The sequence below is a fragment of the Motacilla alba genome, chromosome 15, assembly GCF_015832195.1.
Source record: "Motacilla alba alba isolate MOTALB_02 chromosome 15, Motacilla_alba_V1.0_pri, whole genome shotgun sequence".
NCBI lineage: Eukaryota > Metazoa > Chordata > Aves > Passeriformes > Motacillidae > Motacilla > Motacilla alba.
The window spans coordinates 5,158,060-5,171,123 of record NC_052030.1 but is presented as its reverse complement, the minus strand read 5'-3'; the positions used below and the strand labels follow the sequence as shown (position 1 = coordinate 5,171,123).

At 43.1% G+C, this 13,064-nt stretch overlaps 1 protein-coding gene across 1 annotated transcript in view; it reads left to right on the top strand.

Moving 5' to 3' along the window:
* Nucleotides 1-13,064, top strand: part of MED13L (mediator complex subunit 13L) — a 170,074-nt gene that overhangs the window by 5,271 nt on the left and 151,739 nt on the right. The gene's annotated exons all lie outside the window — the stretch shown is intronic.

Here is a 13,064-nt window from a genome sequence, read left to right as displayed (position 1 = left end):
TCGGTGGAAAAAAATAAGTGTGGTGCATATGAGATATATTTGCTGAGCGTGTTAACTTGAGTAACTTTGGTCATTAGATGAAGAAGGAATCTTTATGGATTTTGTTTTAATTTTTTCATCTCTCTAGTTCTCAGAAGCATTACATGAAAGGATATGTGTGTATGCAGATGCACTGCTTTTAAATACCAAAGCCCATCAGTGTTAGGGGGCTGGTGCACTTTGTGGTGGGGTGAGCACCTGGGCTGGTTGGAAGCTTCCTGTTCACTGAGTGAGAATGCACCTGTTGCCTGCGCTTTCCTTGATCTCTCTATGGAATTACACCCACCTCCCCACCTGCCCCAGTCCACTTCTGCATTGTAGTTGTGGCAGCACACTTTTATCTGGGTTTGGGTTTTGCTCTGATCAGAGCAGGGATGCGCCTACGAAACTTTTTCTTGCATCCTGTGGCTGGAATGGTCGGCACCTTGCTGCATTCCTTCATTGTCTCCCTGCTGTTACACCTGCTCCCTCTGCTTTTCATTTTTCCTTGAGTGCTGGCTCCAATGTATGCCAGGACCACTTCATTATAGATTTATGTCCTTTGGTTTTTCCAAGTTGTTCTCTGGTAGCTGTGGAAGGTGACAGTTGCTGTCCACAGATCTACAAAATGCCTTTTCCTGAGCTTGTGTGGGATCCTCTGGACAACTCAGTAGCACTGGATAGGTGGTTGGGCTGTTCCCACTATTGTTAAGGCTGACAAGTGTAGTTTATACAAAAGTTTGGAGTCTGTGTATGTTCATTTACTGTTCTGTGGGTGAGTCGTGTACTTTGTTGTGTAGAGTCTGTCACGGTGGCATTTGCATCTTGTCGGTGCCATAGTAACACAAATAATAAGCAAAAATACTGCTCTGACTGAAAACATGCTTGTTTTAGTATTAACTTGCCAGTTTTAAAAGTGCACAAGTGTTTCCAACAGAAGATCCCAACCCAAATCCAGAAGATTTGCTTATAAGGAGTGTGTGTTTGCATGGGGACATCTTTGTTCCTCAGACCAGGCTGTTCCATTGCTTTCATTTTGAGCTCAAAGTATTGCTTTAAAAATAGATCCTCTTTCCTTGAGTTCCCTGACATCAACTGGTAGTTTTAAAGAGAAACCAGCTAATAAAAAGATTTTGCTCTGCAGACCTCAAAATGTGGCTAAAAGCTGGTGTTGGTCTCCCTGTGCACACAGTAGTGGAGTGAGCACACAGGGCAGGGGTGAGGGGACTGGGATACTGGCAGTGGGAGCTTGTGTTGTTTCCTGCTGTGGTCCAGCTCGTTACAGAGCTGTGCATTAGGGTGATCCCAGCACTGCAAAATGATAACGAGGGCTGAGCAGAGCCTGCTCTGACCAGGCAAGATGTTTAGCTTTTCACATTGGGAGGGTTCTCAGCATTTCCCTATGTCGTAAGGAGCTGCCTTACTCACAAGTGTAAAAGATTTAAGCAGTCTTTCCTTTGGCTTATGCTGTGAATTTTTGTTAATTTTGATGAAATCTGACTCTCATTTTCTACCTTAATCTGTAAAAATACATTATTTCTCATTGACTCGTGTGGCTTAATCCACGAGCAGAATTGCAGTATGTGCATGTGGCTGGAGCTTTTAGTGGCATCCTTGCTTTTGTGTCGTTGAGATGGGGAATTTTATTGTGTGGTGCTGTTGTATGTTGCCCTGAGGCAATATTTACATTTATGCTACTAACGACTAACACAGATGAGCTCAAACATACTCAATGACCTTGTCCCTATATTAAGGAATGTATTTAATCAGCTTATGAAAATAGAGAAAAATGGCCAGGCTTCTATTAGAAAAGTAATAAGATGTGACACATGTATTTCTGTATCACTTCTTGTGAGTCACTTACCTCAGCTTTCTTTAATCAGCAGTGTTGCAGCTCAGTGTATTCTTGTTTATGAGAATTAAAATTACAGAGGAAAAAAATTTGGTGCCCCCCCCCCCCCATTTTTATTTCTCCCCTTCACTCTTCTTCCATGCATTGGTGGCTCCAGATAGGTCCCTAAAATTCATATTTAAGCCTGAAGTGTGGAGCTGACCTAGTGAAAATCTTTCCCCCTTCTCTCTCCCAAGAGAGAGAGAACTCTGTTCCCCTCATTCCTCTCTCATAACTCTGTTCCCCTCATTCCTCTCTCCCCACCACGTTTTGGCAGTGGCATGGATTGAACGGAGATCAAAGTGGCTTTGTAACCACAATCCGTGTCTTAGAGAAGGAAATTTAAAGCTTGTTCAGTAAAACTTTATTTCATTCATCTTTTAGCTTTAAAAGAGCTATGCTGTGGTCAGGGCCTTGTGGTTGCCTGTTCTTATGACTCCATATTTGCCCATAAAATACAATATTTTGTGAGAATAGAGGATTGAAAGCAAAATTTAAAGGAAGACTCTTCTTTACCTATTGATCAGGCGTTGGCAAACTTCCACTTTTTGATAACAATGCGTTCATAGCTGGCAGCTATGAGATGTAAGTTTCAAAATGTGTTGGTTTTTAATGTTATAGACTCCTTACTTATAGGAGTTTCTGATTTACTAAGAAGTTTTCAAACCTAGTTTAATATATCTGCAGTCTCTTAGTGTTGGACTTTTATGAGTCTCACTTCATGTATGTCTGCAATGTTCCTGGATTTGTAGGCGGCTCTGGTGAGACACAAAATTAATTCCAGGAATATTTTGTAGTGACCACGTCAAGTGTTTTTATAAAAAAGTAATTTCTTTGCTGAGAGAAAAGGTGAATTGGTTCAATGACTTTATTCTGAAAAAGCCGCTTTCAGTTTTAGCCCAGTGTTTTTAGTTTTTTAATTTTCTGTGTGTATTTTAATAAAATTTTGACTGGAACTCTCTGTGAATTTCCATAATTCCCTTCTGGCAGGAGGTGCTGGATTCTTGTCTTTGCAGGAATGACAGTGAGAGAGCTGGCAAAGTGAATCTACATGACCAGTCATGCAGTGGCTTTATTTACTACTTTCCATATTACAGGAGATTCATACACCAGGATTCTCCAGGTGGTGGATTTTGAAGGGCTGAGGGATTTTGGCTGCTCCTGACAAGCTGGGCATTGCTGGGTGTCAATGATGAGGACAGGGATGAAGAACCAGGGCTTGGGGGATGGGATTCCTGTGCTGTTCCTGCCTCTCTGTCCCAGAGGAGGAGCCTGGGTTGGGCTCCTTTGGGAAGGGAGAGAGCTGGGCAGGGTAGGGGATGGATGTGGGTTAAAACCAAGCTTTGCTGGGCAGGGCAGGGATGGACATGGGTTAAAACTGAGCTTTGCTGGGCAGGGTAGGGATGGACGTGGGTTAAAACTGAGCTTTGCTGGGCAGGGTAGGGATGGACACAGCTGTAAACCCGTGGGAGCTGCTGTGCTGCTCAGATGTGGGGCACAAGAATGTTCCAAGTCCTCGGTGCAGCTTTTTGTGTAATGGAAGAAAGGGAACCACATTCTTAACTCACTGTGCCAAAGTTTACTCTGCTCGGGTTGTTACTTCCTCCAGCCCACACACCCCCCCACTTTTTTCTGCCCATATGTCAGATTACTTGGTTTGGGAAACAGCTGATAGTCCATTGTATGACTCTGATGTTTGACATTTCCTTCCTCTTTCAGTTAAAAAAAATCTAGAAAAGAAAGTTAAATTTGGGAAGAATAGAGAAGATTCTTTTGTTTTCTTGCAGATTTGATTTTGTAATTTTTTTCCACGTGTTGGACTGCTTTTCTGTAGTCCAGCTTTCTCCAAGCGGGGACTTTTAAATTTGGAAAATAGACAGTCAGTTCTGATTATTTCTGAAGAAAGAAGTCAAACCTCATCATTCACCCTGTCTGAAAACAAGGGAGGGATACTCTGGCTGCTGGCAAGTTGCATCTTTATTTGCTTTTTTTTGTGTGCCATTGAAGTTTGCAGTGGTAGTTTTTATTACCTGTTCTCAACCATCTACTCAGAAGTTAAAATATAATTGATTCCCTTTTGTGAAGAAACTGTCTGAAGTGATGGAGAACTCAGAGATGTCTTTCTGTAAAATAGTGTCTGTGACTTGAGCTGTGGGGTGGGTCACTACCTTAACCCAGGGTTTGGTAATATTAAAAGAATTTCTTCAATTCCTTCTTTCCTTTGTCTTGGAGATGGCATTTTGCTTCCAGGCATTGTGTGCTTCCATACAGCCTGCAGGAGTAAATGTTCAGCTCTGCCATGGGTAAACTTCATTTCATGTAGAATTATTAAGGTTGGAAAAGAGCTCCAAGATCAAGTCCTCTTCTTCCCCTTTTCCCAGTAATAACACCCAAACCAAAGCAAACCCAGTCATGCCTTGTTACTTTTGGCTGCTCTGGCTTTGCTGGGTAGATGCCTGGACATGGGTAGGGTTTGTGCATCCTCTGAACACGAGATTCCTGCCTATTCAGTTTTGTTGTGCAAATTAGCTTTCCTGTTTCCCTTTCTCACTCCTGGTGATGGGATTCTGGCACAGCAGCTTCCCATTTTGTGTGACTGTGTTGGCGCAAGAGCCAGCAGGACACGTGTGTGGAAGTGCCTGTGTGAGTCTCACTGCCATGCTGACTTGGGACAGTGCTGCTGCCATCCTTCTGTTGCCTTATGTCTATGTCTTGAATTTTTTAGGCTTGAAAGTATCTTTACAAGTGATGGCTGAGTCTCAGCCCTTTGGCTTCCAGCCATGCTTATCACATTATCATTTTCCATCTCTGATGGACTAGGTTACAGCCTTGACAGTGGAGGGGAGCTGCTGAGCCAGGCACCAGCGTGGGACCATGTTCTGAATTTGCTGGATTGGTTGAGAGCTGCAGATTTGCTAACCAAAGCCTTCACTGAAGGGGAAAGATGTTGATGTAACTCAAAGATCTTTCATCAAAAAATAATTCTTTATTGTTTTTAAATGATTCTTCAAGAGTTTTTACAGTTAGTAATGAATGACTATAGCTGCTTTATAGGTAGACGTGAGGTCCTGGCTGAGGATGGCAGCTCTGAGGATGACTATTGAGTGCTTTGTGTGCTGATGAGATTTCCAAGGTACCTCTTGGTACCTGGCTAAATGAAGAGGCATGAACAGCGTTGTGGAATAGTTCCACCAAAATGTCCTGTCTCAGTGGTGTCTAGTGTTTGTTTGACCTGCTGGATTTGCTGAAGTGGATGTAGTTGCACTTCCATTGAATTATCACCCAGGCTCTCTGTGTATTTGGTTGAGAGGTTTCTTGAGCCAGGTAGATGTTTTATAAAAAAAATTCTAAACTAGTACATAAGTTTTTATCCTGATACAATAACTTCAGCCACCTCATTTTGGTTTGAGCCTGTGTTCTGCTAATTTAATTTGATATCTGGAAGAAAACCAGCAGCTGTTCTCTAGAGAACCTCAGTTTTCCTCTTGTAAACCAACCAGACTTAATCCATGGATGATTTTTTAACCGTATGGACTATGTATTTTTTGACCATTCCTGTAATTCTTCTGGTTTGGATGTTGTGAAACAAGAGCTGCAGTTTGTGATGAATGTGCAGAGCTACAGATGAATTGTAATGACCTCATTTTTTTTGTGTCACCTTCTGTTTCTTTTATAAGAATTACTCACATGTGGTTTTGTGTTGCCAACCTGTTTTTGCCATGGACTGGAAGAAGATACTTTCTCTTTCAGTGTGTCAGTGTGTGCTCATTTTCCTTCTGCTGTGCTTGATTGTAGTCATCTACTTTAGTATTTAACCTTGAAATTCTGTGAGGGTTTGGATCCATATCAGTATTTTGGGTGCTTTTACCAGATTACTCTTTCTTTTATGCTTGCCACTCAAAAAGCCTTTGTTGGTAACTCCCGCATCTGCCAGAGCTGCTGAAATTTGAGCATTAGTATTGGAGTCCTTTTATGTTTTCCACTGGGAAAGATAGTACTTGGTTGCCACCTCAAATTCTTTTTGAGATGGGTCTGATTTTTGTTTCTTTGAAAGAAGCAATTAATCTTTCTGGCTGCCTCTTCTCCTACATGGGCAAAGTCACCCTCACACTGGGGAGAAAGAGGAAAAAATACCTCATTTCTGTCAGTGCTGTTTACTTTTCAGGCATAAGAGCTCATGCTGTTAGTTTGTGGCTTTTAATAATGTGAAATCTATTATTTTAGAAATGCCTTGGTTTGCTGGTCTTAGATACTGTGATACAGGATCTCAGATGTCCCCAGGTACAGAGGTCCATCAGGGAGATATCTGATAATAGGATTTTGGTTACAGCTAAATCCTTCTCTGAGACTTGCAAAGGTAAAAGATGACACACAAATGCCCTGACACTGTTGCTTGTCACAAACAGCTCTGGAGTAGGAGTGTTTAGATAATCTGTTCCAGGGGGCATGAGGGAAGGAGGCATCATGGGTTGGAGGGATTTATCCAGCAGAAAGCTGTTCCAGGCACATGTGCTGCGTGCACTGGCACGCTCACTTTCATGCTGGTTTTAAGAGCCAAGGAATAACAATTTAAAAAAAAAGGTAATTTTTTCATCCTTCATTTTTAAAAGCTTGTTAGTGGCTGCCCTTTATCCTTTTTTTTCCAGCCACTTGACTGTGTGCGTATGCAGGGAGAGGATTAAAGTCAAACATGTCATTCTGCTGCTGTTCAGCTGCATACTAAGAGGGCTGAGGCTGAGCGCTGGCTCTGAAGCACAAACCATGGCATGGTGTTTTCTCTGCCATGGGACACCCATTTCAGAATTAGCTGTTTTTGTTGTGCTATTTTTTATCTATTCTTGATTTCAGAGCAAGATTGGAGGACTTTGTGCAGTTATGGCAATACTTGGCCACACAGAAATGCCCTTTTGAAGCTCATTCAATGCATGCAAGGCCTCTGCACTGCCATGTGATCCCTCCCTCTTACAGGGGCAGAAGGGATAAGTCCTGAGGGAAGGGAACACAAACCATTCCTTGCTTTTTAAAAATGGAAAGCATGAAGAGGAGAATGTTAATATGTAGTTCAGGGAACGATCTGATTTCAGGAGACTCTGCAGTGCTGATATGGTCAGTCTGCTGTGGGTTTTCAAGCCCCAGAGATCTTCAGACCCAGCAGAAAAGATGGAGAATGTCTGTGGACAGATGCTGGCACTGCTCAGTTGTGCTGTGGGAATAAGAGCCTCTCTCAGGGTGTACAAACAGTCTGTGAAGCTGTGAAGAAAACAAATTTTTTATTTAAGTAATCTCTATTCCTTCACTAGACAGAGACTTGGGCAGATGTTACTAAATACTTTATTTCACTGAGAGAGGGTATGGTGTTTGCCTTCCCCACAAGCAACACATTGTTACAGAGTAGTTTTCAGTCCTCCTGTCCCCGTCCTTTTGTCCTTCTTTCCTAGTGAAGTGTATCAACATTACATAACTTTTATCTGGTATTTAAATGGCTGGAGTAGAGTGTGCAGTGATATTTCGTTGCTGTGTGAGGATGATGTAGTGAAATGAGACACTGTAACCAAAACAGATGGTGCTAATCTTGAGTCTGTCTGCAAGATCCTACAGCATTTAATTACAATGGTGGTGTAATTCCCATGACACCTTTAACTACAGTTTAAATTCTTGGACTATGAACTAAGGGCTTTCTTATGCAGATTTTCACTCATGTGAGTAGTCCTTAATATGAGTCTCTGGTGGCTTCAGAATAGCTACTTACTTGAATGAAGCTCTCAAGATGAGACACTAATAAAACTGGCAAACATATATATGGCATTTACATGTTTTATGTTCCAATTTGAAGCATAAATTGTAGACTAAAGATACTTAGCAACTACTTTCCTACGTAGAAGCAAACAAAATTCTAGATTAGAGGAATTGTTTAGATTGAGCCTAACTTCAGAGGCTGGTAAATACAATGTTTTAAGGTACCCTGGGAAGTTTAACATCTTCCCCTGGGTTGGAAGGACATTTGATGAGAGCTTTTATATTCCTTTTTTTAAACTGAAATGTATTTGTAGAAGTGATGAGGTGTGGCTTGGTTTTTACATTGCTTACATTGGTTTTCTAAGACCATTAAAGAAAGTTATGTTTGAAGCACTGGGCAGACCTGAATTTATCTGAGTGACACCTTTTGGGCAGGCTACTGGGAAGTATTTTTATACTTAGTTTTTGTTTTGTTCCAAATTGGAGAAGTGTGAAAAAATTAAATGACCTGAAATTTGCCATGATGCAAGTCTTTGAGAAAGCAGGGTTGGAGCTGAGGACCTGTGTGATTGATATCTGGTTCTTTTACTCATGATCTGATCTTACCTCCTTTCCACTGTATCCTTCCTATTTTGAAAGTACCTGATGATTTTCTACACTCTGCAGCCTGACTGTCTTAGCTTTTCTTACTTTTCTGTACGATATGAAGCGGGGAAAATAACACATTTATATAATTTTAGCCGTTGTTTTTGATGTAGAGAAGCACAAAGCAGTTAAAAATAGCTCTGCTTTACCCTTGATGTGGCCAATTACAAGAATTTCTCAAACTTTTGATGCTCTCCCTCTTTCTCCTTCTGCTGTGTCTATATTATTGTATAATCTCTCCAAGAGAGAGAGTATATTAAAGTGTGTGGAATTACTCAAATGATCTGGAGAAGTTAATTTAGAGTTGGCCTGTCCATTTCCCATAAAACAGAGGCCAAAAAGCATTTGGTGGAGATGGGAAATAAAAGAGGCGGTGGAAGATGGGTTTGTTTCTGTTCCATCTGCAAGGGCTGCCGAAGAGGAAAGCAGTTACAGTGGCTACCCAGTACTAATTATATCTTCAGGGTTGCTGGGAGCATGCCAGCACGAAGTTGTGCACTGTGAAATGTTACTGGGGAATTGTGATTTTTAGCAGCCTAAACTCTACCAATCTGAGTGGAGCACGATGAGATCAGCAGAAGACCCTCCCAGCCTGCCTATTATTGTGATTTAAGCCTGAAGGGGGAAAAGAATGAGAGCTTAGGTTTTCTGTCTCCTAGGAATTAACAGTTGTGGATGGTGTCCTGGAGCCCTGAGCTGTGGCAGGTACATGTGGAGGTGTCTGTATTTAGGGCAGCAGGGTGTGAAAGAAAGTGCTAATTTGCTTTCTGTGTCTCTCTGCTTGTCTGTGTGTGCAGGGGGGATCAGAAGTTTGAACACTCTCGGCTCATCTCTTTTGAGGCAGTTTCACTCTGCAGGGTGTGATGATGGTCACTGTAACCTGAGTTTGTGTTCCTTTCCAAAGGACTTGTGATCACTCTGAGGCTATGCATCTGAATAAAGACATTGGCAATGCACTGTTTTCATTAATGCCTCTTTCTTGGGGATGTTTTGGGGTGGTTTTGGATGCCTGTGTGGAATTTGAACACACTCTTCTACCCTGACAGCTGCTTTTGAAAACATCAGAAACAGATCTTTTTGTGTCTTGGGAATTACTCTGTAAGAAGTTGGATGTTAGTGAAGGGTTTGGGTATTACTGTTAGAGATCCAATTTCTCTGTTTCCTTACACGCTTGGCCCAGTGCATTTAGAACTGGCTTCTCACAAATATTCTGTGTCCAAGTGCAGTTGCTGAAGTTAGAAAAAAAACCTCCATTTTAAAACAGCCCCACTTATCTGAGCAGTTAAATCCTTCACAGCACAGTCCTCCATAACATGTTCCTTTATAAACCAAAGCAAAAATCTCATTTAATGCATGATTTGCTAACAGTGTTGGATAATAAGAAGTATTTGTAAGTTCCTTGGTTTTTCTGGTCAGGCTTTTTAGTTTTAAAAACATTGTAGCAACTGCAATAAGCCAAAACTATGCACATGGGAAGAGATGCAAGAAACACAGTCAGTTACATCACCTGGCAAGGGTTCTGCTTTGTTCTGCATTCATCTCTAGCCAGTTGTGAGTTAAACAGCATGTTCACAGTTTTGTCCTCAGGTTGGCAATTTTGGTTTCTGTTTCAGTGTTTCAGGCTGCTTTCAAACCAGCAGTTTTACTAATCAGAGCATCTCTGCCCTCCCTGACCTGCTTTGCTGTCCTCAGACTTCCCGGTACAAGCATCTCTGTGGCTGTTTAATGAATCAGGTGTGGGGACTGATCTGAGTAGAGGAAAAAGTCGTTTAATCCAACCCTTCTGGGTTTGAGTCAGCCCAGCTCAATGTGAATGTCTGAGCAGCAGCTGAGTGCTGCAGGGAAGGCACCCAGGCCAAGCCTGCTCTGGCACCAGTGCTTGCTTGTGTTGGTTGAGGTGTACACGAACAGCAGTCTGGGTGCACTGAAGCTTGTGTTTTATCTGATAGGAGCTGTCCCTGACAGGGGAGATCCCACTCTGCTCTCCCGCCTCTCCTGGGGCTGCTCATGATTCCGTGGCTGTAGGATGAGCTGTCAGGGTGCTAAGCCTGGAAATGTCTATCTTTCTCTTGCTTTCTCTTGTTTAAATTTGTGAAGTGATCCCATTAATGGAGTGATTCCATAACCAGTAGATCCAGTGTCAGACTGGGACATGGAAATGCGTGGCTGGGGCTGAGGAGGAGGATGAGGCTGTGTTGGGTCAGCCTGTGCCCACTGACAATGAAGCACAAATGAAACCACGTTTGGCTCTTCAGAACAGTTCCCAAAACCACAGCCCACTGCTTGTCTTGTCTGTGCAAACCCTGCTACAGATGGAGGCCTCTTCAAACCAGGACCGTTGGTTTGTTTAAAGAAATTAATGTAAATAAATCCCTATGTGGATGCAGATCTTCTCCCTATAGTGTGTTAAATACTTTACACAGAACATCAGTAGAGGCGTATAATGTGTATAAGTGTTTTGGGTGTAGTCTGCTCTTGTGTATCCCTTCTGGACTCAAATTTCTATTTGAATTCAGTTTTAATTAACATGAGGACACAATCCAGAAGTTCTGAGGGATTAGTACTGATGCTTACCTATTAAAAATTTAAACAGAAATAGACATATCTCAATACATGCGCTGAACTACATCTCTGCAGCTTGAACTGGGAAATGACGTATGAGAGCTCATTTAATGCTGCTACTGAGTCCAAAGCCCCAGGACTCGTCTCTCCCTTTTTCTGTGAGTCTCTGTGTGCGTGGGTAGGCACTGGTGTGATCCAGGTTAGTAGTTTATCATTCCTCACAGTCCACAGAATTACAGACTCCAGGAGTTAGCGCAGAATTAAACTGGGTGCAGCTCTACTGATTTCATTGTGCTTTCCTCTGTTTCATACCTCCTCTGGGGGGGATGTTGGGGTGATACCTCTGAGCTGGCAGGAAGCCACAGGAGCCTCTTTGCTCTTTGAAACAGCTGAGCTCTGGCTTTTGCTGTGTGGCTCAAGCAAGTGCTGCTGTTGGGTAACGTCCTTTGTTCAGTTGGGTTTTTTGGTTTTGGTTTTCATGATCTTCCTGTTCCATGCTCTTTGTGACTTAGCATATGTTCTTAGCTGGTTATGGCACAAACATTTAACCTTTCTTCACAGGTTGCCTATGCTGGCACTAATTCTTGGTGTTTTGTGGTCTGTAGTTACATTCATTGTCCTGTTCCAGAAACTCTGCCCATTCTTTTTCCAAGCTATAGCTGGGGATACATGTAAAATGGATGTAGATGTTTTGGAGGAGTGCTTTTTCTTAGACTGTTATTTAGTGTATGAGGTGTTCTAGCACCCTACTATGGAAAAAATAACTTTACTCCTTCCATTTTGTCTCTTCCTCCTGCATTCCCCTGCCCTTATCATGCCAGGAAGGTGGCACATGGCTGTGTATCTCAACCACTCTGGACTATCTTTTCCCATTTCCTTTCCCATAGCTCCCAACCCTTTGGAGGGCTGATCAGCATTTCTGTCTGAGTGCTGGCTGCTGGGAACCTCCAGCTGGGACAATCCAGGACGGGTGTCCTGCTGGCAGGGTATAGGATGGCAGTGTCCCTTCTGCCTTGTGCAGCTAAAGATGCCTGGTGATTTAGGGGCCTGCAAACAATAAACCAAATTTCCCTGCTGTTCAGTGTTCCTCAGGTTTTTCCCCTTCCCAGTGCAGTACTGAGTAGCCATGGGCCTGGTGAGGCCTCTTCAGAGATCAATTAAATGGGCAATCTGGAAAATCAGTGTTTGGGGAAATAGTCCTTGAGGCAGAGTCCCAGGGACTGTAGCCATGGGCCAGGGTCCTGCTGTGCCAGGCAGTATACAGGAATGAAGTGAAACTTTTTCAGAGAATATATTTACAAGATCCAGGAAATACTTGTGTTTTTTGCTCTGCTGTTGGTATGATGAGCATCACTTTCAGCTCCTCAGCAGTTCACCAGCCACCTCTTGAACCAGGCAGGCTCCTTCCACCTACTGTAGTGGGCAGAAGTAAATTTTAGAGTTTAAACTTGTAAATGGACAAAGTTTGTGGACTTGAAAAAGGAAATCCTTCTGCGTGATGGGGAATTCGGGTTTTGGAGGAGAAGTTGAATGTCCTTACACAGGTGATGACAATGAGAGGAATACGTGATCCACCAGCCTTTGGTTTTCTTTAGGAGTAAAAATTCATTCCTGCAGCCAGTGTTTCCAATGCTGGGTCTTTTCCTTGTCCCTGGCAATGCCCTCTCTTGTCAGAGGTGTAGCTGCTGCCCTGGAGTGTTTGCAGTCCTTGTGGCAGACCAGCTGGCTGTTCCTGCAGGAGCACTTGGGAGCTGAGCACCAGCTGCTTCTGGGCAGCCAAGGGAAGGTGTGAACACTGGAAATGAAGCAGTGGAGGGAATAGCAGCAGCAGGAACGTGGTAACAGGTAGAGAGTAGAGTACAAGCCCACTGTGAGCAAGGTATACCCACACCAGTAGTGTTTGATAACAACCAGACTGTCCTGGGGGTATACCCTGTCCTGTGCTGGAGAGTGGAGAGAAAAGGGGAGGCTACAATAGTGGGAGGGCAAACTGGGAGTGGAGGAGAATCTCAGAATCACAGAACACCCTGTGTTGGAAGACCCACCAGGATCACTGAATCCAACTCCTGGCCCTGCCCAGGACACCCCAACAATGCTGTCCTGTGCATCCTTGAGAGCATTGTTCAAACACTCCTTGAGCTCTGGCAGCCTTAGGGCCATGCCCATTCCCTGGGGAAGCTGTTCAGTGCCCAAAGAAAACCTTTCCCCAATG